Here is a 27,978-nt window from a genome sequence, read left to right as displayed (position 1 = left end):
AGGATCTTCAGCTGAAGGAGCTAAAGACTCCTACCTTGACCAAGGACCCGTGCTTTTATTCAACACAATTTGTCCTAAGGCAAGGTGGAGATAATACAATTCAAAGGGTAGGGTAATAGAAGCATTGTCAGTTTGGGGAATAGCCTAAAGCTGTTCAGGTGTTTGGCCAACAGGAGGCAATAAAATGCCCTGAGCTGTCTGGCAGTTAACAATCCTATTCAGGCTTGGGGGAAGTACAGTTTAGCCATTTCCAACAGGTAAACTACATATGTGGCTCACCCTTGTTGAGCCTCCCAAGTCCCATCAACCTTTTGATGGAACTCTTGTAATTATTACATGCTGGAATTGGTCCCCGGTATATGACCCAAGAAAATTGTTTAATTATTCTGAGCTTACTTTCCCAATTATAAAATGAGAATAAGATCTACCTCTTAGCCGAAACCGGTTTGGCTCAGTGGATAGAGCATCGGCCTGCGGACTCAGGGGTCCCGGGTTCGATTCCGGTCAAGGGCATGTACCTTAGTTGCGGGCACATCCCCAGTAGGGGGTGTGCAGGAGGCAGCTGATTGATGTTTCTCTCTCATCGATGTTTCTAACTCTCTATCCCTCTCTCTTCCTCTCTGTAAAAAATCAATAAAATATATTTTAAAAAAGAAAAAAAAAAAAAAAAAAGATCTACCTCTTAGTGTTATTGAGAGGATTTATTCTTTTTTTTTTTAAAGTATATTTTTATTGATTTCAGAGAGGAAGGGAGAAGGAAAGAGAGCTAGAAACATCGATGACTAGAGGCCTGGTGCACAAAAATTTTTGCCCTAGGGGGGTCCCTCAGCCCAGCCTGCACCCTCTCGCAGTCCGGGACCCCTCGATGGATGTCTACCTGCTGGCTTAGGCCCGCTCCCTGGGGCATCAGGCCTAAGCTAGCCCTCGGGGGATATCCGACTGATGGCTTAGGCCTGCTCCCCAGTAGTGGGCCCGAAATCAGATATCCTTAGCCCTGTGGAGGAGGTGGGAGAGGATCCCACCACTGCAGCTGTGCTCACAGCAGTCAGCCTGGCTTGTGGCTGAGCAGAGCTCCCCCATGGGAGCGCACTGACCACCAGGGGGCATCTCCTGCATTGAGCATCTGCTCCCTGGTGGTCAGTGCATGTCACAGCGACTGGTCTTTCCCAGTTGTTCCACTGTTAGGGTCAATTTGCATATTACCCTTTTATTATATAGGATGAGAGTGAATCATTGATCGGCTGCCTCCTGCATGCTCTCTATTGGGGATCGAGCCTGCAACCTGGGCATATGCCCTTGACCAGAATGGAAACTGGGACCCTTCAGTCTGCAGGCTGACACTCTGTCTTCTGAGCCAAACTGGCTAGGGCTATTGGGAGGATTTAGATGAAAATAACCAACATGTGTTGAGTGCTTAATTGATACTGTGATTTATATTAAGAAGTATTTGGTCTTCTGTCCCCTTCCTGGCACAGAGCTCCTAAAACCCTTAAAATCTCCTAAATGATATGAGTAGTAAATCCCTTTCAACCATACCTGCATTTATGTTAATGAGGTGGCTGTTGGAAAGCCCCAAAGGATGGGTGCTGATTGTCTGGGGAACCAACCAAGTGATTGAAGGATTGGAACTTCCCACCCTAACCCCTGACCTCCATGGAAGGAGGAAAGGGCTAGAGGTTGAATCAATCAACAATGGCCAATGGACCATCCCACATCATGAGGCTGCCATAAAAACCCAAAAGACTGGATCTGGACAGCTTCCAGGTTGGTGAACAGTGGAGATGCTAGGCGGGTGGTGTACTCACGGAGGCACGGGAGCTCTACACAACCTCTCACATCCCTTACCCTATGCATCTCTTCCATCTGGCTGTTCCTGAGTTTTATCTTTTCATAAGAAACCAGTAGTCTAGTGAAGTCAACTGTTTTTCTGAGAGCTACTCTGGCAAATTAACCAAACCCAAGGAAGGAGTCATGGATACTTCTGATTTATAGCCAGTTAGTCCGAAGCATAGGTGACAACCTGGACTTGCAATTGGTGTCTTAAGTGGGCAGAGTGGAGGGAGAGCCTTGTAGGCCTGAGTCCTTAACCGGTGGGATCTGACACTAACTCCAGGTAGATAATATCAAAACTCAATTGCAGGACACCCCGCTAATGAAGCAGAACGGTAGTGTGGGGAACCCCTCCCCACACTTGGTGACCAGAGTACAGAAGTGTAGAGTAAACATAGAGAGCAGAAGAGAAATACAGGAGTGCCTTTCCTAGACGGCTTGCTACGAAACTGGCATGTTCTCAGCACTTTACTTAGAAAACAAATCCATTTAATCCTCATAGTAATCCTGTGAGGTAGGTATTATTATTATCCTTCCTTTCTTGATGAGCAAACCTAGCCCAATTCACCCATCTTCTAAGTGGGTCACAGGATTGTGTGAGGTTGTGTGCCTTTAGAACCTGCAAGTGGATGAAATAAATAAATATATTAGCACTTAGCAAACCACAGAGTTCATATGACAGTCTCCTGAATGGTCATTACACCTACTTCTCCTCTTTCCAGAGAATAAGTTTTGCAATGAGGTAATATATGTCCCATGAATCTGTAGTGCCCCTACTGAGCCAGGATGTCCCTTAGGGGGCATTAACCGCTCAGTTTGAGCTGCATTTTTGAAACCCCAGCTGGGCCCTGACACTGAGAGTTACTACAGGCCTCACCCGGTCCCTGGGCCTGGCTTCAATGAGAAGACAGAGGTGCTAGGGCGTGGTCCGTCCATACACTGTACTTTGAAAAGCTCCAAGTAGAAGGAATTGAAAGCAGATTTAGTGATCTATTAGGCACTGGGATAATGGAAACAAGCCTAAAATATCTGCATAGAGAGAACTTGGGCTTCGTAGTTGTTATCGGAGAAATGAAAGTCTGCACATGTGTTTGGCTTATGTACATGAAAACATCAAGTCATGATTGTTTTAAGATGAGGCACAGTCAGAGTCATAAAATGTCTTTAGAAACGTTATGTAATGAGATGGATAATGTGCGTAAACTAACCACAGTGCCATATATGGAGCAAATATGAGGTAATCTGCAATGGTTTTATTATATTCTCTTTTAGAGCATACAAACTTCTCAGAACTTATGGTTGGAATGAGAAATGGGCCTTTCCCCATGTATTCCTAGATGGGAGGTAGGTTTAAGGTAAGCTGTACTGATTTCACTATCTTGTCCAAAATCTCAAATGAAAAGCTGCTGCCCTGGCTGGGTGGCTCAGTTGGTTAGAGCATCCTTCCATTATGTCAAGGTTGTGGGATTGATTGCTGGTCAGGGCACATAGAAGAACCAACCAACGCATGCATAAATGAGTGGAAAAACAAATCGATGCCTCTCTCTCTCTCTCTCTCTCTCTCTCTCTCTTCCTTCTTCTCTCTCTAAAATCAACTAAAAATAAAATAAAATGTAAGGCTGCTCAGGGCACCTGAAGTGTGACTGAGGATTACCAAGGCAGCTGCCCAGCCTCCTGCGGTTCTCAAGGCACTGGCTACCCTCCAGGCATGACGCTGCCCTGCATCCTTTTCTGGTGAGAAACACAATTTCAGGGCTCCCCATGTTTCATGAATCAGCTACTTCGGTGGAACTGACTCACTTGGTCCTTATAAGTAGTTATCATGGCCATGTACCTTCCATATAGAAATTTGCCCAAGGATAGTGAACCATGTACAGTTCACAACTGTTATAACCAAAACTATTATAGCTCTGCTTGAGGATTAGCAAAGTCAGTGTCACCCAGCCCCATTGGGAAGTAGTTCCACCACCTTTCGTTCCTTTAGATCTGAATGGCTTGAAAGTGACCTTTATTATGCCTTCACTGCTCAGTTCAGTCTGGGTGTATGAAGTATTTTTATATTTATTTTAGTATGAACTCTCTTCCAAAATGCCCAAACACATCAATTGATAATGCATGCCCCAACTTAACTGGGTCACACAAAACAGTCTGATATCCAAATAGACTGAAAGCCAAAGTCACATGCACACATGTATATGAGGAACCCCACTCCTCTCAGGCTCTTCCTGGGGTCCAGTAGGCCACAACTGAATGGCTGAAGTGTAGCAGGAGGGACAGCAACAGTGTCAACCAGAATATTAAACATTAACAAAGGTCATTTCCTATCATGCCTTTATTTATTTTTAAAATATATTTTTATATTTATAAAATATATATTTTATTTCAGAGAGGAAGGAAGAGGAGAGAAAGATAGAAACATCAATGATGAGAGAGAATCATTGATCAGCTGCTTCCTGCATGCCCCCCAATGGGGATCAAGCCCACAACCCAGGCATGTGCCCTGACCGGGAATCAAACCTCAATGTCCTGGTTCATAGGTTGATGCTCAACCACTAAGCCATGATGGCTGGGCCCATCGTGCTTTTATTTTTATTTTTTTAAAACTTTTTAAAAATATATATCTTTATTGATTTCAGAGAGGAAGGGAGAAGGAGAGATAGAAACATCAATGATGAGAGAGAATCATTGATCGGCTGCCTCCTGCACACTCCCCACTGGGGATCAAGCCCGCAACCCAGGCATGTGCCCTTGGCCAGAATCGAACCCAGGACCCTTCAGTCCGCAGGCTGAGTGTTGACCTATGAACCAGGAGGTCACAGTTCAATTCCCAGTCAGGGCACATGCCCAGGTTGTGGGCTTGGTCCCAGGTAGGGGGTGTGCAGGAAACAGCCGATCAATGATTTTTTCTCATCGTTGATGTTTTTATCTCTGCTCCCTTCCTCTCTCTGAAGTCAATAATATATATATATATATATATCTCTCTCTATATATATATATCTATCTATCTCTATCTATCTATCTATCTATCTATCTATCTATCTATCTATCTATCTATCTATATATATATTAATGTTATAGAATGCTAAAACTAGAGCTCCTTCAAACCCATCATTTAAGGATTGATGAGTATAAAGCAAAGGTCCTTGAAAGTTTTTCGGAGTTGTTTTTCTCTGCCTTCCCACAAGCTCACCCTGGAAGTTACAATTTAATGCCAGATTGCTTTTCAGCTACTGCTCTCCCCCTGCACCGTTTGGTAGCTTTGCTGCACAAGATTACAGAGCTGACTTATTCCATCTGAGAGTCTGTGGCGTGCCCATGATGGATGGACCAGTTCTAGCGTATAATAGGAATACATTTCCATTCGCCAAATGCTGTCACTGAAGTGGACCTCCAGTCCCCAGGGAGCAGTGGGATGTGTGGCCACAAAAACAAAGCCGTTGTAGGTCAGATCTGTTTTTATACACAAAAACCGGTCATCTCGTGTCATATGTAGATGTGATCTGATGACGATATTTAGATATGATGAATATAATTTAAAGTATATTTTGCAATGAGAATAGAAACATTAAAAATCACTGTCATGTTTATGCAAAAATTATTATTATTGTTGTTATTATTATTACTGTAAGAGCTTTTCATTGTATGGCTTTAAATGTGGGCATTTTCTTTGAAGATGAGCTATGAGAGGATTTGTTGATCTGAGGACTGCACTAGAGTTATGCCAGAATTGATGAATGGAGATCGTTACTAACTGAAGAGAAGACCAGAACAACGACCCAAGAATACAGGACATGATCAAATGTTAACTATTTCTTCAGCTGTTTCTTGAGACAGATGTATATCAATAAGAACAGAGAATAGGAGAAATTTGATTTATCCTGTTATATGGACAATGGCAACTCTAAGATGTTAAATCCTACGTGCAGCTGCATGTTGAATTTCTGGTTTCAGACTATCAATCTGATGGTTTTAAAGGTATAATTGTGGACTCATGGGCTATTTATTCATTGGCTTACAATTACAATCATTGTTTTGAGCTTCAGATAGTCCAAAACTTGGCCATCTGAAGGCCCTTCAAATTGTGCCCTTTTTAACTTGTTTTACTTTTTATTTTGAAATCATTTCAAACTTACAGAAAAATTGCAACAATAATACAAAGAACGTTCTCATTCCGTGACCCAGTCATTAACATTTTACAGCATTCTCTCTCTCCCTGTGCTGTTTTTTTCTGGAGCCATTTGAGTGAATCATAGTCATGATGCCCCATTAACTATAAACACTTGAGTGTGCATTTCCCAGAAACAAGGCCCTCTCTTACGTAACCAAAGGACGGCCACCCAATCCAGAAATCAACAACAATACGGCATTGCCACGATCCCCTAAATGTTTGTCAGCTCCTCACCCAGAAAGAAATTCAGTGCCCAGCTCTTGGTGGGCAAAAGGCAGCTTATAATGTTACAATATGCAACCAAAAACTAAAATATCTGTTTGCTATGTAGAGCTTGCAATTCCAGTAACTATGTCTATAACTGGAACACTATTTCACTGAATATCCTTGGGTGATGTATGGTCTTGTGGAGAAAGATAATTGAGAGAAATCAGCCATAAATCCAGTTCATTATTTTTGTCTCTCTCTGGAAAAATACATTCTTTTTCTATATAAGGACATAAGTATCTACACATAGGTACTCTTAAGAGCAAGAAGACCCCTGAGCATATGTAGGGCTTTGCTGACTTTAAAATTGCTTTACCTGCACTTATTGGTCTTTAGAGGGGCAGACTCAGAACTTACAAGTTCTCAGGTATTGTAGGTGAGCTCTGGGTTTTGGTCTGTGCATAGCACAGCTGACTTCCCAAGACATTGGAAGTCTGGGGGTTAGAGGTCTTCGAAAAACTCTGGTGCTCTCAGGGATTCATGAAAATATAAATGTGGGGAAAAATATAAATATTGGGGCTTGCTTTTCTCCTTTTCACGTTAATGGCATTTTTATTATTTTGTTTTCTACTTCCCATGTGCTATTAAAAAAAAGGTTTATTTTCTTTTATTGACTTCAGAGAGGAAGAGAGAGAGGGAGAGATAGAAACATCAATGATCATAGAGAATCACTGAATGGCTGCCTCCTGCACGCCCCCTACTGGGGCTATTTTTTCATTATCTGAGGTGTAAGATAAGCCAAACTGCTTTTCCTTTTACAAAACTTAAAAATATTTCTTGAACACACATACACACAAAACAAACAATACCTTTAATATAGAGTACAAATATTTTCTCAATCTATATTTACATACATATTACCTTGCCATATAGTTTATTCGCACTCCAGGATTGAGAAAGCCAGTTGAAGTCTCTGTTTATATAAAGCCTTGTTAATCCCCTCCTCCCACCCCCACCACTGGAAATGCTATCCTTCATAAGAGAAACAGGCCCTTCATGCAAACAGTCTATATAAACCCTAACCAATGATCTCGAGTGGTTGCTAGAGTGAAGTGACAGCTCACATCTCATGAAATGTATTTGTTTTGATAGGAGACCCTTGGGTCACATCTGTTTACAATCCTTCATTAGACTGAGAAGAGGGTGACATACAAGCAATATGACCCAGGCAACCACAGAGGAGAATCACTCTTTCCCACATGCATGAACATGTCCCAGCCGTGCGGGCTTGCACGTAGACTAGCTTGCCCTTCTCCACTTCCAGACTAACCAATGATTATTTTTACTTATTTATGGCAGCCTATCTCCAAAAAGAATTCGAGGCAGCTTGCAAAATTGATTAATAGCCATTAGCTAAACAGACTTCAGGGCCAAAGTCGGGTTTCCTCTGGAAGAAAGTTTCACCACACTAAACATAACAGTTGATCAATGCCAGGAGTCAGCTAAAAATTGCATGGGAACACTCATTCATGCTCATTATGTATTTTCTGTGCTCTGGAAATACCAATGCACTTCAAAAACTGCATAATATAGGTCACAGTGACCCAGACCACTAGCAATGATGGAAATGTTGTTGCCAGCTTCAAAAATAAGGGACATCTACGTAACAAACTATACAGAGCTTGTCTTTCAATAAGAGTGGCTCTTTGCTTACATAGGAAATATTTAAATTTGGTCCGGCTACAAACAAAATTTTCCTATGGAAAACCAGTGAGATTTGCTTATTTGTTTGTTTGTTTGTTTTGCCAACCTGAAGAACTACCATATGCCAGGAAGAATTTTGTTTTTGAACATGCACACAAAGAGGCAAGGGTTCCCCCAAATAAGATCTAGAACTCTGGAATGTTTTATTTCCCAGTTTGGAATCTTTTATTACAGAGGCCTTGAGCTGTTTTGGATTTTTTCTCTTTTTCTGTTTTGGATTTTTCAAAAAAACATATTATAAAATACTAGAGGCCTGATGCATGGAATTCGCGCAAGAGTAGGTTTCGCAGACAAGGCTGCCTCGGCCCCCACAGCCCCAGCTTCATCCTGAAGGTCGACCAGAAGGTCATCCAGACAGTGGTTCCACTGTTCGGCTGTTCGGTCGATTTGCATATTACGCTTTTATTATTATAGATATCCCAAATCTGAATATCCCAGTCCAGTCTATATTATTTCTTGCTTAGACTACTTCAGTAACCTTCCAATTGGTCTCCTCTATTCCATGCCCACTGAACTAAGGTCTATTCTCCACAAGGCAGGCTCTGAAAATGGAAAACAGATGATGAACTCCTCTCCTCAAACCCTTCAAAGGCTTCTCCTCTTCCTCGGAGATGTGATTTCATTACGTCCCATGACCTCCTGCTCTTACCTGCTCCTCTGATCCCATCTCTTGCTCCTTCCCTTTGCTCACTCTGTCCTATTTTCTAGTCTCTCTACTACACTTCCAACATCCTGAGCCCACTCCTACCTCAGGTCCTTTGGACTTCTTTCTACATGGAATATCTTTACCCCAGTTATCTTTGCAGTATCTGCTTCAAAACTGCCGGAGTGGCTCAGTGTTGAGCATCAACCTATGACCCAGGAGGTCACTGTTCGATTCTCGGTCAGGGCACATGCCCGAGTTGCAGGCTCAATCCCTAGTGAGGGGTGTGCAAGAGGCAGCTGATCAAGATTTTCTCTCAGCGTTGATGTTTCTATCTCTCTCTTCCTCTCCCTTCCTCTCTGAAATAAATATATATTTCCTTCAGCACTGTACTCAAATGTTACCTTACCAAAAATAACTTTCTCTAACTGGTCACCTTATATGAAATAGCACACTGTTCTCTCTGTCCACCTTCATCCTTGCCTTATTTTTCCCCTAATACCTTATGTGACATTACATAAACATATATATTATTTGTTCACTCTCTCCCCAGCTAGAATGTAATCTCCATACAGGCAGGACTCTGTTTCTAAGCTTCCATAGTCCCAGCATCTGAACATTGCCTGGAAAAGTGCTCACTGTTGAATGAACAACTTCTACCCACAAGCTGAGACATAATTTTTATTTGCTTTTGACTAAAATTACAACTGAGTGCAATAAAACTGATAAGATTACACAGATCCAAAGTTCTGATTGGAAGCCATTTATATGAGTACATCATTACCTTTTTTCCCCATCATCATCCCCCAAGTTCTTATAGACATATTTTTCCCTAATCCCACCCACCATGAAATTTAATACCATAGATATATTGTATGTATTTTACATACTGTATACATCTGTGTGTGTGTGTGTGTGTGTGTGTGCGTGCGCGTGCATGTGTGCACTCACGCTTTATAGCCAGCTGGTCAAAAGTTCAGGTGACTAAGCCCTTAACCTGTGGAGTCTAACACTATTTCTGAGTATTTAGTGTCAGAAGTGAATTGTAGAACCTCCAGCTGGTGTTCTGTTAGCACAAAGAATAGGTAAGATCACTAATAACCCTACTACACATTTTCCGCTCCAGTTTCCAGGGTTTCCCTCCCTCCATCCATCCCTCTCTTTCTTGTTTATTTTGCATAGCTTATGATGAAAACACCACTCTGATCATGGTTGCTCAATGTTTTTGAGATGATCACTAAAATCTATTAGGATAGAAAGGCCTTTCTTTTTCTTTGCTGTGGCCTTCCACAATTTATGAAAAGTACCTGGTAATTAAACCCCAAGATTGTTAGCTCCTCTGATTCAAACAGCCCCTCTGTTCTGTGTGTGTGTGTGTGGGGGGGGGGGGGGGGGGGGGGGAGCCACATGCTAACCTGACAAGCTCAGGGAAGCCCTGAATGACAGTCTTGCAAACTTAAAGACCTAAAGTAACCACAAAGATGGTCTGAAATTAAACTTTAACTAAAAGCAGTTATGGTGGGTAGTCATATCCTAGGCCGGTATTTTTCTTGACAAGGTCAATTTTTACCTTAACTGAGCCTATTCTATTGTCCTCTTGCATCTAAGATAACATACCTATGAAATGTCAGAGTAATTTGTAACTTCCCTTTTTCCCCAACCCCTGGGGCACAATCAAATGCATCTGGGGGCCAGGACAGAGACCATAAATTCCTTCCTTCATTGTTATTGTTACCGTGTTAATTGTAGATTGTTAACTATCCTGTGCCCACCTAAGTAATGCATCTATCATTTTACTTTTTATTCAATCCCAGAGGTTCTCCCTTTGCTTTCTCCCACCTCCCTAATCTATCACCAATGAATGTCATGTAACTCACTTACATCTCCTCCTTTGATGTAAGGTATAGAATAAGGTGAAAAACCACCATTCTCTGGAGCGTTATCCCAATCTGTTGAGATGCCGCTTCCCGGCAATTGTCCAACAGTTTGGCTCAAATAAACTCACAAAAATTCTTTACAGGTTTAAATGTTTTTATGTTAACAGTTCAAACTGTAAGACAAGGTAAGTTACTCTCAACACAGTGCCCTCAGCATCCTGGATCTGTCTCTTGCTTCAACCGCGTTTGGATGGAACAGACCCAGGGACGCCCCTTCGGGTCTCCCACCACTCTCCAGGTCTTACCCAGTCACCACCTTCAGAACCACCTCAGCCTCTAGCCAACACTGTTTTGTATGTTTTTTACCTTGACTTCTTGTTGCTGAACAGCCATGAGCTCCCAAATTCGTCAGAATTATTCCATCAAAGTGGAGGCTGCGGTCACCCTCCAGGCAACCTGCCTCTGCGGGCCTCCACACCTACCTCTCTCTGGGCTTCTGTTTCCACCCGATGAATTGGCTTGTGAGGATGTGGCCCTTCTTCCTCGAGTTGGCGGAAAAGAAGCTCGAGGGCACTGAGCGTCTCTTAAGATGCAAAACCAGCTCAGTGGCCAAAATGCATTCTCTTCCAGGACGTGCTGAAGCCTCCCCAAGGTGAGCAGGCAAATCTCAGGAGCCATGGAGGCTGCCTTGGGCTTGGAGAGGGACCTGACCCAGGCCCTTTGGGAGCTGCAGGCCCTGGTTCTACCCACAGACTCTCGTCTCAGTGACTTCCTGGAAAACCACTTCCGAGGTGAGGAGGTGAAACTCATCAAGAAATGGGTGACACCTGACTCACCTTGGCAGGCTGCCAGCCCAGGCTGGGCTGGGCAAGTATCCTATCTAATAAAGAGGAAATATGCTAATTGACCACCATGCCCTCACAAAGATGGCGACACCCACAGCCAATAAGGAGGGAATATGCTAATTGATTGTCACACCCTCAAAAATGGCGGCGCCCACAGCCACAAGATGGCGGAGCCCAGTCCCCTCAGCCCCACCGGGGCAGCAGGCACCCGGCAGGGCCGGCCTGCCCTCAGGTGGGTCCGGCTGTGCCGTGTGCCTGCCTCCAGAGTCCCCCAGTCCCCTCAGCCCCCCAGCCGCCCAGGGCCGGCCCAAGGCGCAGGCAAGCCTTGGATGGTGCTGCCCAGGCGCCCAGGGCTGCCCAAGGCTCAGGTAACCAGGGCCAGCCGAGGCTTGCACTGCCAACAGTGGCAGCAGCAGAGGTGTGATGGGGGCGTTGCCATCCCCTGATCACCAGGTCGCCTCCCGCCCCTGAGGGCTCCCGGACTATGAGAGGGGGCAGGCCGGGTTGAGGGACTCCCCCGTCCAGTGCATGAATTTTCATGTACCGGGCCTCTAGTCTATTAGAAAGGCTCACCTCAGCCCAGCTGGCGTGGCTCAGTGGTTGAGCTTCCACTTATGAACCAGGAGGTCACGGTTTGATTCCTGATCAGGGCACATGCTTGGGTTGTGGGCTTGATCCCCAGTATGGAAGAGGCAGCCAATCAATGATTCTCTCTCACCATTGATGTTTCTCTCTCTCTCTTTCTCTCTCTCCATCTCTGAAGTTAATAAAAATATATTTAAAAAAAAAAAGAAAGGCTCACCTCAAGCATGACTAGGAGCCTTTGGAGCCAGAGGCCTTGGAGAGGAACCCAAGTCTCTCCTTTGAGGGGCCCCTCTGCATTCCCCTGGTGTCTGGCTTTTGCCTGAGCTTCTCCCCAAAACTACTAGCCATTCTTTTAACCACTCCGAAGCCCTCTTTCTTTTTTGTTAATCCTCATTGGAGGGTATTTTTCCTTTTCTTTCTTTTTTTTTTTCGACAGTGGAAGGGAGTGGGAGAGACAGAGAGAGAAACATTGATGAACACATCAACCCGCACATGCCCCTACCAGGGCCAGGGATCAAGTCTGCAATTGAGGTACGAGGTCTGTGCCCTTGACCACAATCAAACCTGGGACCCTTCAGTCTGCAGGCCAACACTGTATCCACAGAGCAGATAAAGCGTGGGCCTCCCTGAGGTTTTAATTACTCCGGGGAAATCAGCGCCAGAAAATTTCTAGTTAGTAGAAGTGCTCTATTCCCTCCCTTTCATACCCAAGCTGCCCCCGCCCTTCGAACTCTTCGAAACTTTCGCTCTAAGAATGTTTCACAGGCTTGCGAAGTTGCTGATAAAGACACCTCCCTAGGACATCTGCCTGGACTGCCTCCTAAACAGCAAACAAACTTTTCAAAGACATCACCACTGATGTCTGCTCAATTTCTGCCCCCAAATCCTCTCTTCCTTGTCACCTAGCAATAGCTGCCAAGGCTTTAAAAGGGGGAGCCACGTTTTGTTTCTTGACTCTGTATTGATTAGCAATGCACTGGTCCTTTCCCTTCAGGGAAGTAAAACAAACTTCCTCTCTGTGTCTTTTCTTTTAGTTGTGAATTCTTTCACAGCCTGAGTCACTGGCCAAAACCCTAACAAGATCTATGAGACTTCGCATGAGAAATCTCAAGAAACTATAGCTTTTTTCCCTTAAAGACACCTCATGGTGAAGCCTTCCCTGTTCTGCTCAAATATGGCCTAAGGCTTCTAGGAAAAATGAAAATGACTTTCCTTCCAACCTGGGACGTGACACACCAGAATGAGCCTTCCTGACAATGAAGGACCAGCTATGCTTTTAATAACTGATCAGTGCTACATTCTAATAATTGATCAGTGGTGTTTTCAACAAAATATCACAATCAAAGAGGGAAATGTTTTATATATATATATATATATATATATATATATATATATATATATATTAGTGTGTGTGTATATGTGTGTGTGTGTGTGTGTATATATATATATATATATATATATATATATATATATATACACACATATATATCCGCTTTGAAATGGAGTCGGAGTTGCCATCCCAGAGGGACTGCCTGGCACATCTTATGCCTCAAATCTTTAGAATTTTAAAACAAAGCAACCTTTGGACTGGGCCTAAAGCAACATCAAGTCCCAAAGAACTGTTTCTAAGGAAAAAGCACAAAGCAGATATTACAAAAATGAAAAGCATAGTTTAGAATTAGCAACACTATGTTAACTTATCTGAACCAATAAAAATGCCTTCCTTTTATTGATGTAATTGTTCCCTTTCCCTTCCTCAAAAATACCTTTTGCCCTTGTCTCCTAATCAGAACACTGGGTTTCTGCCCGAATCAGCACTTTCCAAATAGCTTTTCCTTTTTAGCTCAAATAAATGCTTGTTGCCTTGCACTTTGGCTTTTTATTTTTAGGTTGTCAATTTAAACTATCTTTAGCCTCTGAGATACAGTAAGATCTTTTATGAATGAATGCTCTTTTAGATGTTGAATTTCCTTCTAACGTGGACTCTCAGAGGAATGTGTGACTATTTGATTACAAGTAGGTGGAAGTGCTTTACTCTAAGACAAGAAACTACCCAAGAAATGACTTGTATCTGGGAGGAGACATTTATGTTAGACTAGGGGCCCAGTGTACGAATTCGTGCACCTTGAAAGGAACTGTGCGCCGAAAGGCTGAGGTGGGCACAGGGGCGGGTCTCTGCCCATCCTCCGAGCCCCTGCCAGGCCCCTCCTACCATAGCCTCCTTCCCCCCTGCCCCCACTCCTCTGCCAACATACTGATGGTGGGAAGTGATTGGGGCCGGTGCTAGCAGAGGGTGTGAGCAGGGCCAGCTCCATCAGTGGGTGCGAGCCGTGGCTGCTGCCCTGATTGCCCCTCAGGAGCAGGGGGAGGTGGAGAAGCCCTCAGGGGTGATTGGGCCCGGCAGCTGCTGCTCGTACCGGCTGTTAAAAACCTTGACTCTTGGTTTGAATTTAGACTCCACCTCTTATAAGCTGCACAACTTTGAATAAGATAGTGCATTTCCTCATTAGTAAAATGTAGTACCCATCTCAAAAAGTTATTAAGTGAATTAAAGGAGATAATGTATTTGTGTGTGGCACATAGTAGCTAATAAATGGCAGCTAGTTTGATAATCAAGCTAATAAATGGCAGCTGGTTTGATAATAGAACACCTAGTTGCACTTGATGATATGCAAACAAGGATTTATGGCCTTCAGGGCAGCTCTCTGAAGGTACCGTCACACCCACCATCAGAGGCAGTCACCCAACCACAGGGCTGCCTTCAGTGGGTCAAAGGCCTCTTCCCTGTGACTTGCTGGCCTCATTTTCCAGGTCTTCCTTTACCGAACATGATTTTACACAGCCTGCCTGGGCCTTTATTGCCTGCCTCCTGGTGCTGGGAGGAGGAAATCATTCCTGGGGAGACATTGTGTAGGGCCCCTGTGCCCCGATTTGCCGTATGCAATTGGGTGAGAACAGTGACTTGATGATACCTCCCCTCTCTTCCCTGCTTCCCCACTCCCATCTTTCTTCCGGAGCCATACTGTCTGATGTCCTGCAGGAACCTTGGGAGCTTAGCTCTTATCTTTGGTCCAGGAAACAAAGATGTTGGTCACGCTCCTAACTCGCACATACATAAATTTGGGGAAGGCCTTGTTTCTTGTATTTACCTGGTTTGCTTCCTGAGAAATGGTGACTTCCTCCTTCTCCCAACATTGACTAATTTCGGGGCTTGCTGTGGCCATGATCAGCGGTGGCCATCTCAGATACTGTGCAACTGGCCAACTACTTGTATTTTTATGGCCAGTCTATCACAAGTGTAATCGGGCAATCAATGGGTCCTTGCTGCCTGTCACTACTTGAGCCAATTAATCAGAGACAGGGTTGAATCATATATGAACCTTTATTACAATACTGCTGGCAGTATGGGAGAGCAGCAGGTCATCCACAAAAATCTGCTGTGCATGGGGGTAGGGGAGGCTGGGGGAAGGTCAATGGGGAAAAAAAAGGAGATATATGTACTACTACATGTAATACTTTAAACAATAAAAAAAAATAATAAAAAAATCTGCTGTGCAACTTCCATAAGCCAACTGCTTATATAGGGTAGGACAAAGATTGCACGGGGAAATAGGGATTACAGGCATGGAAGTAGGAAGCTGGGGTGGGACTCCATTGTTTGGGCAACAAGGTTGTTACTTTTCCCATGATGATAGGCAGTTCTTGAATGAAATGGTTCCAAGGTTGATTCCCAGGTCCAAGGTTGACTCCCAGGGTCTGGGGGTGTACAACTCCCAGCCAGGTCAGAATGTCCTTTCTTTAACCAACACAAGACAATCATGGTTAACAGAGCAGGATTAATATTTCCCATAACCATAGCTAGTCCCCAATATTTTATTTTTGCCCCTCACACAAGGAGAGGTTATGATAAAAAGAAAATATGCAAGTAGATCGTGTTTTTTGACTGTCTTGGTACTGGTGAAAAACCACCTAATTTCTAATGTGTTCTGAAAATCACACAAGCTTATTTTATTCAATCACATAGGAATCTATTTTATTTTAACAACTATTCTATTTCGGTGTGGATAAAACATGTTTTAACCACCTCCTGTGCATCCCACTGACCAGGGAAGGATTCCTGCCCTAAAGTTATGGGGGTGGCACCCGTGACAGATGAGGTTCCCAGCAGTTTGTCACATACGCTCACAACCCAGGGGAGGACAGTGCACGCCACGCATGGCCATAGAGGAATAGAGTGAACAGACACAGGCTGTGGGAGGCAGTCTTGGTAGTATCAGGAGAGTGAAGGGACCTGTAGTTTCCCCGGAGGATGTGATTGGCTTGTTGGAGTAATTCCACGGCTGGCAGGGAACTGAAACGCCCCCTTGCAGGATAAGCAGGAACTGCCTGTGGTTTCCTTGGTAAGGAGGGTTATTTGGCTACGGACCTTATCCATAGGTGCAGGGTGAGGAGGGGCAATGCCATTAGGACATTCAGGGCTCTCCACTTGTCAAGGCAACAAATAATATTGGGCCTTAATTAAAAAAAAAAAATAGACTCCTTTGTGGTCGGGCTGAGGCTGGTGTTTCCGTGGGGGAGGAGTTGTGTCCTAGACCCCTGGAACTTTCTCCTTTTCTTCTCCCCTAGTGCTGCAGGCCAAGGAGAAGGATGATGATCTTAGGGTTGACTTGTCCTCCCCAGCCCTATGATATTGGGTATGATTTCTGGTGGGAATTCTGTCCTTATCCCGTCTCCCCTGGACTTCAGCCTTGGGTTGGGACACGCAGTAGCTTCTGTCACGTTCACCGTGTAGCCTTCACTCTGCCAGGCTGAGCGAGAGGTCCTGCTATGGTACCTATACCTGTTTCCACAACAGGCTGGCTGGCTCTGCTCTCGCTATCACTACCCACGTGCTGCCCTCTGGGGAGGCACCAGCAGCTCCTGCTGGGAGTATGCGCCTGAGGCCAGCACTGGCTCCAACTGTGCGAAGACCTCTGAGGACGCCAGAGAAGAACCTGCCATGGATGTGCTGGCTCTGTTCCTGCTGGCCCATGAGGGCCACTCCTGCCGGTGCTGGATTTGTGTGCCAAGCCTGTAGGTTCGGTCGCCTCCATGTCCACAGCACCTGCTGTTGTGCTGGTTACTGCCACTGCTGCCCCTTCATCAGGCACTGCAGGTGTGTTGGGGAGTGCGTTTCCATGAACACAGTTCGTGCAGGAGGGACGATCACATCCTCCGGGGAAACTAGATGTCACTTCACTCCCCTGATACTACAAAGCCTGCCTCCCACAGCCTGTTTGCTCACTCTGTTCCCGTGTGGCCCTGCATGGCCTCCCCCTCAGCATAATGGGAAGAGGTGCCCCAAACACCTCAGGGACCATGAGGAGGCTCTTTAAAAATATTAAAAAATTATATATATATATATATATATATATATATATATATACACACTAGCTTTCCAATAGTGTGTGTGTATATATATATATATATATATATATATATATATATATACACACTATTGGAAAGCTAGTGTGTATATATCCTGCAATAGGATTTCCTGCTGCACTCTACCCCGCCTCCGTTCCTCCCTTGTTCGCCCGCCTCACCTTCTCCTCCAGCCCGCCCTCGTTTCCCTTTGCCCCCGGCCCCGCCTCTGCTCCGCCTTTATCACCCGCCTCACCTTCTCCTCCAGCCCGCCCTCGTTTCCCTTCTCCCCCGGCCCCGCCCTTCTCTTCTCTTCTCCTCCTCCCCCCCCCCCCCCCCCCCCCCCCCCGCGGCTTGCTTGCTTCTTCGAAGCTTTACTCCCTTCTGCAGCTGTTGGCTTCTTTGGACGCTGTCTTGATATGCAAATTAGCCGCCATCTTTGTTGGGGCAATTTGCATACTCGTCCTGATTGGTTGGTGGGCGTGGCTTGGCTGGTGGGCGTGGCTTAGGTGTAGCAAATGTGCGGTCAATTTGCATATTTGTCTATTATTATATATATATATATATATATTTTTTTTTTTTTCAGAGAGGGAGAGAGATAGAAACATCAATGATGAGAGAGAATCATTGATTGGCTGCCTTCTGCACACCCCTTACTAGGGATTGATCCCAAAACTGAGGCATGTGCCCCAACCAGGAATCAAACTCTGACCTCCTGGTTCATAGGTCAATGCTCAATCTCTGAGCCACGCCAGCTGGGTCATGAGGAGGCTCTTGATGCTGGCTTCATGGCGATCCCCTTCTCCTTGGTGCTCCATGGCGACTGGGCTAAGCCTCAAACACGGGAATGCCTTTTGTGTGCTCACCTGGGATGGCCTGGGTACAGCTGTAAGCGTCCACCAGTGGTCTGGGGGCAGGGAGGGGAGGAGGGAAGAGGTGTATAAACAAGATTTTCCATGAACAAAACGATCTCTTCCATCTGAAGGGGACACAGCTGAAGGTAAACGCTCTTCCAAGTTTTAGGCGGGACTCTTGTTTCCCATGAGTGTGGATGGCTATCTTTACAAACCAAGAGAAGCTGCCTGGTTAGCTCCAAGGTCTCTGTCGGCCTGCGGCCCCTTCCTGGGTGTCTCGGCCACATCTGGCAGACTCTCACAGTACGCAGCTGTTTGGGCCAGGAGCACAGTATCAGGTATTGCGAGGCAGGAGCTGGTGGAAACGAGGCTCAAGGTCACCTCCCTTTTGCTGATCTAGGTAAAGTCATTCTCAGTGCACTCTTGAACATAGCACACTTTGCTGTATTGGCAGCGGCAAGGATGGCACCAGGTGTTAGACCAGTGGGGTCAGACGGGGGGCCCTGGGTTCACTAACCTTCATACTTGAGTTCTGGCTAGGAAAGAATTCAGAACCGAGACTCAAACCATAAGAGAACATTTATTTGGAAAGTCACAGAGGTGAAGTAAGTAATTTGTAGAAGAAGTGGGCTTAGGAAACAAGTTATAGAGGTGAAGGAAGGGCCCTTGTAGCTTAGAAGTGAGGAAGGTACAGGTGATGCCACTGAGGAGATAGGGAGAGGGAGGGGGAAGGGAAAGGGTGGGGGGCAAGGGGGCATGCTCAGGGAAGGAAAGCAGCATGGCTGGGTCCTCCTCCTAAGGGTTGTAAGGGTGGAGATTTTAGGGGAGGTCCCAGGGAAAGATCTCAATGAAATACTCATCAGTTTTCCACGTGTGTCCTTTCAGGATGGTGGTCTCCACTGATTGATGGGTGGGAGCCAGGGCAGGGGCTATTAGTCAATGCACTTGGTCCCGAGGTCAGCCTTGGTGTCGCTGACCTGGTTTTGCTGCTTTTCTGGGCCTGAAACAGAAATACCCCAGAAGCCCAGATGTTATCTCTAGGGAGGAAAGGTCAGGGGGTCCAAACGGCATGACCAGCAATAGGCTAGGGGAGGAAAGGTAACCCTAGGGGCCAGGTCCCACCCTATAATTGTTGGGTGCTAGGCACCTGGGGCTTTCCCCCCTGGTGACCTTCTGTACCTGGCGCCTGTCCTTGCTCTGCCTACCGCACCTGGACAGCTCTTGCTGCGTTTCCCCATGGAGGTAAACATGCTCACCTCACCCCGCTCTCCCCTGGGAATAAGGTAACAGACTGTGTAATAAGGTAACAGATTCGCTGCTCGTGGCTGCCTTTTATGACGGCTCTGGGAGCCTCCTCCACACCTCGCTCACCCACCTGGTCTGCCTCCCCAGGCCTCCCTGGCAGGTGGCTGAGCTTCCATCTTCGCAGCCCGTCTCCCCCCCCCCCCCCCCCCCCCGTCCCTCCCGGCCCCCCTTTCCTTTCCCCTTTGCTCTAAGTACTGGGGCAGGGACAGCTAGGAAGGGATCCGGCACCGATTACCCACCACTCAGCCCTGTGGATCCCGATTGCGCCCACTAGACCGGGCAAGGCGGTCCATGGGCCCCCCTGGCCCTCCACCTGGCTGAGATCCCCAGGTGCCTGCCTTCCCCTGAGCCTCCACCTAAGCCACTTTTAACCCTCTACCGCCCATTGTGACCTAGTCCTAGCGCATCACTCCGCCCTTTGTCCCTGTCACCGACAGCCGCCCACTCAGGGTAAGGACACCATTCAACCCCGCCCCTCGAAACACAGGGACCCTGCCCAAAGGAGGGGGGTGTAGCGGGGGGGGGGGTGATGCCTAGACACTGAAACCACTGGGAATGGCCCACCTAGGGGGTGGGGGTGGGGTGGGCAGCAGCGGGGGGCGGGGGTTAATTACAAAATTAAAGATTTCACTATGGGCCCTAACTGCTGGACTTTCCACTACAAAGTTATCAAAAGGCAGGGATGTGTTTGTTCAGAAATTACAGGCTCTGTGAGCCGGAAGGGACTGTAGAAATTACATATTACAACCCCTTCATCATACAGAGTTGGAGATACTTGGCCCGGAGTACAGAGAATCCAGGGGCTACCTCTGGGAAAGACAGTTTGGGGCCTCGTTGTAAGCAACCTAGTGTCCTTCAACTCACTCCATCTGACTCCATCTGGGCTGTGGCAACCTTTTCTCATGCATGTAAGTGGCTCTACTTTCCCAGATAGACACAAAACAAGTCTGATTTATCCTATTAACAATTCCAAAACATTCTTTGAAGCGAGTTGTTTATGTAAACTGATATAGATAAAAGCTTAGTAAACTCAGCTCTTGCTGGCTACATTGGAGCTATCTAGTTTTGTTTGGAGCCAGATAACTTGGCTGCATGCAGCAAGTTTAGGGGAAACAAAAATGGAGCTGTTAAGTTACTTGAAATGCCTCTTCTGCTCTGAAAGGTTTGATCTAAATTTGGAGAAGCACTTTCTACGGGACAGGACCTCATTTCTTCAGGCCCCAGTTGATGTAATTGAGGGAAAAGAGATGGTGGTACCTGGATCAACAAACCCTCCCTGGCCAAGGGCACGTGTAGCAAAGTGACCCTGGAATAAATGGACTTGGGGGAAGCTTTGGCTCCCTCCACACCGCATAAGCAGTATTGTCACCTAAGAAAGGAGTCTCGGGTCCTGAATTTTCACAAAGACCGAGGTAGGAACCAGGTTAAGTTAGTTTCCAGAATTCCGGAGAGTCATGTGAGCTAGTCAGCCAGGAGTGAGAAGGGTCACCATAAACTGACACATGCACTCCAATATGGCTTCACACTTGCTGAGAGCTCTAGTCCTCATCTCTGATTATAAGGCATTTCATTCAAAGTCATTTATGTGTTTGCAATTTGGTTTCACAGGAAGTTTGTTACCGGCGAGATGAAGAGACCTCTGTTCTTGACTTCTACTTTTTAAAAAAATATATATTTTTATTAATTTCAGAGAGGAAGGGAGAGGGAGAGAGAGATAGAAACATCAATGATGAGAGAGAATCATTGATTGGCTGTCTCCTGCATGCCCCCTAGTGGGGATTGAGCCTGAAACCTTGGCATGTGCTTTTGACCGGAATCGAACCTGGGACCCTACAGTCTGCAGGCCAACGCTCTATCCACTGAGCAAAACCGGCTAGGGCTGTTCCTTGAGGGAAAGATTTCAATCAAGAAACAAAGTGTAAAAAAGCAAGCAAGAATTTATTGACTGCAGCAAAAACATACTTAGTTCAGTGAAACAAGGACAAATGAATCCTGTCCCATAGAAAGTGCTTTCTCTCCTGGTTGCAAGTCTCAGGGGGTCCCTTAAAGGTAAGGGGGTAGGTGCCTGTGGGAAGGAGAGGGGGCAGGGAATGGCACCAGGTCGTGCTCCCTGGGACCTTCATTTCCAGGGGTTTTGGGGGCTGGGAATTTAGCTCCCCTAAGTAGGGGCAGATTGATAGAATACTCATCAGCTTTATGCTGATGTGCCCAAATGAGATTTATTCTCTTAACTAGAGGCCGGGTGCTGAGGGGGGGGAGAGGGGGACCCTCAGCCCAGCCTGCACCCTTTTGCAGTCTGGCAGTCCGACATCCTTAGCGCTGCCATGGAGGCGGGAGAGGCTCCCGCCATCGCGGCTGCACTCACCAACCATGAGCCCGGTTTCTGACTTAGAGGCGCTCCCCCTCTGGGAGCACACTGACCACCAGGGGTAGCTCCTGTGTTGAGCGTCTGCCCCCTGGTGGTCAGTGCACGTCATAGCGACCGGTCATTCTGCCATTCAGTCGATTTGCATATTAACCTTTTATGCCTGTGGGATCGGGCCGAAACTGGCTCTGCCACATCCCCCGGGGGGTCCTGGATTGCAAGGAGAGGGCACAGGCCAGGCCGAAGGACCCCACCGGTGCATGATCAGGGCCAGGGAGGGATGTGGGAGGTTGGCCAGCCAGAGAGGGACCGAGGGAGGGCTCCAGGGCATGTCTAGCCCGTCTTGCTCAGTCCCGATTGGCCGGACCCCAGCAGCAAGCTAACCTACTGGTCAGAGCATCTGCCCCCTGGTGGTCAGTGCACATCATAGTGAGTGGTTGAGCGACTTTAGCATATCATTAGCATATTATGCTTTGATTGGTTGAACGGACGACCAGACACTTAGCATATTAGGCTTTTATTATATAGGATGTGTCTGTCCTTGGCTGTGGTTGGTAAATGGCACTAACTGGATTTCTGTTATCTGTCTCCCTGAGTAGGGTGATTTAAGCTATTTACCCTTTGGATGGGGATGAGAAGTGCAAACCTACTTGTAAGTGTCCTTGGTTTAGGGAAGATAGGATTTACTAGGTGGCTGCAAGCTGCTGTTTAACTATCTCTAGTCTTAGTTTCCCTATTCTGTTTGCCTTGGAATTTCCCTAGCCCCTTACTATGCTATAAGAAGTCGGTGGGAACTAAGAATATGGGAACTATCTTACTGGGTTAGACTCCTGGACCATCCAACCCCGTGTTCTCTTATTGACAGAAATATCAAAGGCTGGGTCATGGGAAAGCATCATTGTTTTTCTTGACTAAGTTCAATAGAGTTTGACTTTCCTTAGTAGTATTTTAGTGCCCATCATTTTTACACTTGCTTAAAATGATGGGAAACTCACAAAGTTAAAAATTTTAGTCCTGGCCGGTTTGGTTCAGGGGGTAGAGTGTCAACCCTCGGACGGAAGGGCCCCAGGTTCGGTTCTGGTCAAGGGCACGTACCTCAGTTGCAGGCTCAATCCCCGGCCCTGGTACAGTAGGCAACCAATTGATGTATCTCTCTCACATCGATGTTTCTCTCTCTGTCTCTTCCCCCTCCCTTCCATTCTCTCTGAAAATCAATGGGAAAATATCCTCGGATGAGGATTAACAAACAAACTAACAACAACAACAACAAAACACACCCAAAAACAAAACAAAACAATATTAAAAATTTTAACTTTAGACGTATAGTTAATAGGCTTGGTAATTAATGCATGTAGGAAGCTATTGTTCCAGGGACTGGAGTGTACCCCTGGACTTGCCCTGACTTCAGGAGATCCACAAGCAATTCGACCTTTGTGCCCCAGGAGGACTGCAAGGGACCAAGATGCACTGCAAGTGACCAAGACAGTATCTGAGCCATTGTGCTCCAGGGAGAGGAGGACCGCAGCCCAGGAAGCAGATGAAGACTCAGGGGTCAGCAGAGGAGGGGATGCTCAGAAAATCACCAGACTGCAGCTTTTGTCTGGTTAACCTTTTCCCCTGAATGTCAGACCCCTTACCTGCTTTCTTCTGAATCCCAAACCCTTTCCCTACACTTTTCTTCTCGTTATAAAAAGGGTCTGCTTGAGATGAGATGTAAGATGGTCTTTTTAGGGTACATTAACCTGGTTGCTCTGCGGATAACAGAATGCAGGGTGTAATGATAAAAACAGAGGCCCATTAGAAGGCTATTGTGGTAATCCAGCTGAAAATGCGACTGGTGGCTCGGACCAGGGTGGTGCAGGGGAGAAGTGAGATGGGGTGAGATTCTGGATATATTCTGAGGTAGAACCAAAAGCATTTTCTGGCCTCGCATATGTGAAGTGTGCAAGAAAGAGCGGAGTTGAGGATGACTCGAAGATTTTTTTGGCTCATATAGGCATCCCACAAAATCTTCTCAAATCGTCAAAGACTTTCTGATATTCTCAGGAGTCTAGCAAGCATTTCTATATGACAATAGTAATCATAATGTAGATTCTATCCAATTATTGCTTTATAATTTTCTTTTTAAAAAATCCTTACCTGAGGATACTTTTTCCATTGATTTTTTATTTTTATGTTTTCCTCCATTGATTTTTAGAGAGAGTGGAAGGGAGAGGGTGAGACAGAGAGAAACATCAATGTGAGAGAGACACATTGGTTGCCTCTTGCACACATCCCTACTGGGCTGGGGATCAATTCTGGAACCGAGGTACATGCCCTTTGACCAGAATTGAACCCAAGACACTTCAGTCCAAAGGCTGAAGCTCTAACCACTGAGAAAACTGGCTAGAGCTGCTTTATAATTTTCAAAATACAAAAGCTTTATTTGCTATGTGAAAACTGTTATATTTCTTTTTTCTTGGTTTATATATACAGATGTACATACATGTATATTTTGCTGAATATAACTTTATATCTATTGCCAATTGCAAAATTACTTCTCTTACCTAAAGAATGTCAAAACCGGTTGTACTACTTTTTGAGGAGAGATGCTGGTGGCTTGGGCCAGGGTGATGGAGAAAACAATGAGAAGAGGTCAGATTTTAGATATGTTCTGAAGGCAGAACCTGAAGGATTTTCTAGTTGACCCGACGGGCAGTATGAGAGAAAGCGGGGAGAGGTGAAGAAGATAAACTGTCCTAGTGTGTTAATGGTAATAGGTTTTTGTCACTAGCAAGAATGAAGAATATCAGGTGATACCATTAATGTGTGTGTGACTCATTCAACAATGATCATCTAGTGTCTTCTCAGGGCCCTGGGTGCTGGAGTCAGATCAGAGAACAAGATGGGCAGAAACCCCAGCTCTCAAGGAGCTTACATTCTAGAGGACAGAAAACACACACACACACACACACACACACACACACACACACACACACACACACACACAATGTCAGGTGACAATAAGTGCTAAGGGTTAGGTCAGGGCACAGGGAGGAGGATAGAGAATGCCAGGGGAATGCATATATAGTCAATTCTCAGAATCCTTTATTCTGTGGGATTTATTCCTATGCCCATTCCTTTTTAGCGGCCTGATACCGAGAAATGCACTCCTTTTATCAATTTGCCTACCAATAAAATACAATATGGGTTACATACTTAGTGCTTCTGGATTCTTCAGAGTATTAGAAGAGTTAAGCGTGGTGCCCTTGGTAAGGGTAGTGCCCTTGAGCATTCTGACGGCGTTCCCCACAGGAGTAACAGAGAACGTTTTAATAGTGAGTAGTAAACTGGACTTGGTTCCATACACAGTAGCCATCGCAAGCATTTGGGTTTAGACACCTACTCAGCATCACCTCTGTTTAACCTACTCAGGTTGTCCTCATTAGGGCTTTTAACTTAGAACACCATTATAGCAATCATATACTGTATTTTTAGCATCTTATATAAACTTCCCCACAAATGCCCAAGTTATATAACACCCCCCCACCCCCCCAGGTTTTCCACCAGCTTCTCACAGATTTACAGTGGGGGCAAGGAGGTATGTGTGTGTGTGTGTGTGTGTGTGTGTGTGTGTGTGTGTGTGTGTGTGTTGGGGGGATCCCTGTCCAGTAACTGAAAACGTTCACGTCTGAGAGATCGGTGCCCCCTCCTCTGGACAGGGCTGGGTGTGCACCCACACAGTGTGCTTCCTGATACCCTCCTCTTCTCGTCCCAGCCTTCACCTTCTGCTGTTACAGTCTCATCAGGTATCGCGTTGCCAGACTCTCTGCCTCCTCTCATTGTGTTCAAACAAACCCCTAGGGCTTGGCTCCAGAGGCAGAGCACCTGAGAGTTCCAGTTCCCTCAGTTTTGCTCAGGTGACTTCCCCGCAGGTAGAGAGGCAGAGACACCGTCAATCCCAGGTCTCTGGATTCCCTCTCCAGCAGGACTTCTATGGTTAACCCAGCAGCCTCTCTGGTCTCGGAGTTCTCAGGTGTATAAACGAGGGGTGTGAGAGGCGGTCTCTCAAGCCCCTTCCATCTGTGCAGGATGTATAGATATGCTACCGGATAGGGGACTGATCAGATTGCACTTGAGACCTTACTGTTTTCTATGCAGACTAGAATTTTACCAAATTGAGTCAGGAAGAGGACACTCATTTTGCTTGGCTCTTTAAAAGCTTAAGTTCAGCCTTTAAATACACGTCTTCAGCTAGTCGGTGCGCAAGGAAAGCACCATGCTACGTTCCTCTTTCGTAGGAGCTTAACTCAGGAAAAGTCTCCTTCTGGCGTGGCGGCGGGGAGGGAGGGCAGGGCTACGCAGGCTGTGATGGTGATAAGCATTTTCCAAATTAGGAAACAGATATGCTTTTCTTCTTACTCTCTTACATAACTGATCTATTTTAGAAGACAACACTAAAATTAAAGCTGGGATGAAATACAAACCTCATGATTTTACTACTTTGTGAGAAAAGAACAAGTCAGTCACGCTCCGAGGAAAACAGGGGAGAGAGAGCCCTTCACCCCACGTCTTCCTCCCGCCCTGGGGGCTGTTTCACGGGCTTCTCCCTTCGCCATGGCAGCCTGCTGGGTGACTCAGAGACCAAAGTCCGAGTTTTAGACAAGGAACCGAGAGGTCCTCATTTCCCCTCCCCTCTGAATTCAGACAGCAGTCGCGTCGCAGTGCATGTCCTCGCTGGTGGCACAGAATGACAGGAGAGCGAACTGCCATCGAACCAGTGGTTGTTTTGCCCCAGACTTCCGGATTCAGAGGGAAACGGTGCAGCACAGCCTCTTACATAAATAAGTTACATAAATGAGAACCAGTTATGTAAATGTATAAACCAGCAAACATGAATGATCACCATTCACAAGCACCAAGGACAGCCCGGCAGGATTCCTCCTCTCGTCCCATTTCCCCCCTCTCCCGTGACCGTAATTTGTGTTTGATACACTTTTACTTCACACCAGAATCAGATGTGGTTGTCACATTTATCAGGGAAAGAAACTCCAAAGGACACATTATTATTATTTTTTTTTGGAACCGTACACTGGGACATTCCACAATAAAACCTGATGTAAACAATATTTGATAAGAAAGCTATGCATGTCCATCAGCTTCTACTTCTGGTGTAACTTGCCATGCACACACACTGGGTATGGACTATTGCGCATTTGGCAAGTTGCTGTTAAGGACGGTAACGCATCACAAAAGTCAATGCTTTTGTGCCTATGGAGACTTGTTGTACCAGTTATGATTTCAAGTCTCCAATGAGTATGTGGGCGTTGGACTAACGTCAGTCTTCCGCTTCTTGAAGGAAGGTGGTCATTTAGGGGGTTAGAATTAGATTCAAGCTCATGCTCATGAATTAACCCCACTGTTCCCCACCTGAAATGATGAGGAGTTGCTCCTGGGTCTTAGCTGTGATTTGCTTCATTTGATGTGAATGACAAACTTGTTTGCCTCTGCACCCTGTTGGGAACCAGAGCCTGCGCGGTTCCTCAGTTAGCTTTTCCCCGGTTCCTTTTGGGGAAATACAGCTACATCTCCTCGGAAGTAAACACATATAACTCAGAGCAGTTCTGAGCCCCACAGCCGGTTCGGCATAAAGAGGGATGTTAAGCGTCAGCCAGGTTCAGACATAACATGCTCAGGTTAACATGCCATCTGAGTAGCTTATTTTGAAAATCTCATGTAAAATATTTCTAAGATCTAACATGGTAACATAATAGTGAAATCAGAGTTAGGTGTGATCTTGAACACTTCCGTATAACATGAGCTGTGTGATTTTAAGCAAATGACTTTTCCTCTCTGGGCCATTGTTTCTAACCACTCGAAAAAGAAAAGTTCTAAGTCACTTTCAGCATGAACAATCTAGTACCCTATAATTAAGTCTATAAATATTTCTCCTCTGAATTTAAACAGCAGTCGCATCAGCCTAGAGCTTTAAACTCGCTGACAGCAAGTTAAGAAAAGTAACCTATTGCGCATAAATATATATTTATTCATATCTAGTATTACATCTATCAGCAAAACTGCAGACCCTGCTTGGGTTGTAGTGATAAGGTGAGAGCCATGTGAAAAGCATTGATCCTGGAGTTCTCTCTTTAA

At 45.8% G+C, this 27,978-nt stretch overlaps 2 long non-coding RNA genes across 2 annotated transcripts; one reads left to right on the top strand and one right to left on the bottom strand.

Annotated features, from left to right (window-relative positions):
* Positions 1-18,737: 18,737 nt before the first annotated feature.
* LOC129150118 (uncharacterized) lies at positions 18,738-19,435 on the bottom strand. The gene is made up of 2 exons (XR_008556848.1): positions 19,356-19,435; positions 18,738-19,176 (listed from the first exon to the last, which is right to left on the bottom strand). It is a non-coding gene; the product is annotated as an uncharacterized LOC129150118 (long non-coding RNA).
* Positions 19,436-20,088: 653 nt separating this feature from the next.
* LOC114233256 (uncharacterized) lies at positions 20,089-23,551 on the top strand. Its single transcript, XR_003619405.2, has 2 exons — positions 20,089-20,389; positions 23,202-23,551. It is a non-coding gene; the product is annotated as an uncharacterized LOC114233256 (long non-coding RNA).
* Positions 23,552-27,978: the final 4,427 nt, after the last annotated feature.

Source organism: Eptesicus fuscus, chromosome 8 (genome assembly GCF_027574615.1).
Source record: "Eptesicus fuscus isolate TK198812 chromosome 8, DD_ASM_mEF_20220401, whole genome shotgun sequence".
Taxonomy (NCBI): domain Eukaryota; kingdom Metazoa; phylum Chordata; class Mammalia; order Chiroptera; family Vespertilionidae; genus Eptesicus; species Eptesicus fuscus.
The sequence above is the reverse complement of the archived record's forward strand: the minus strand, read 5'-3'. Positions and strand labels throughout refer to the sequence as shown.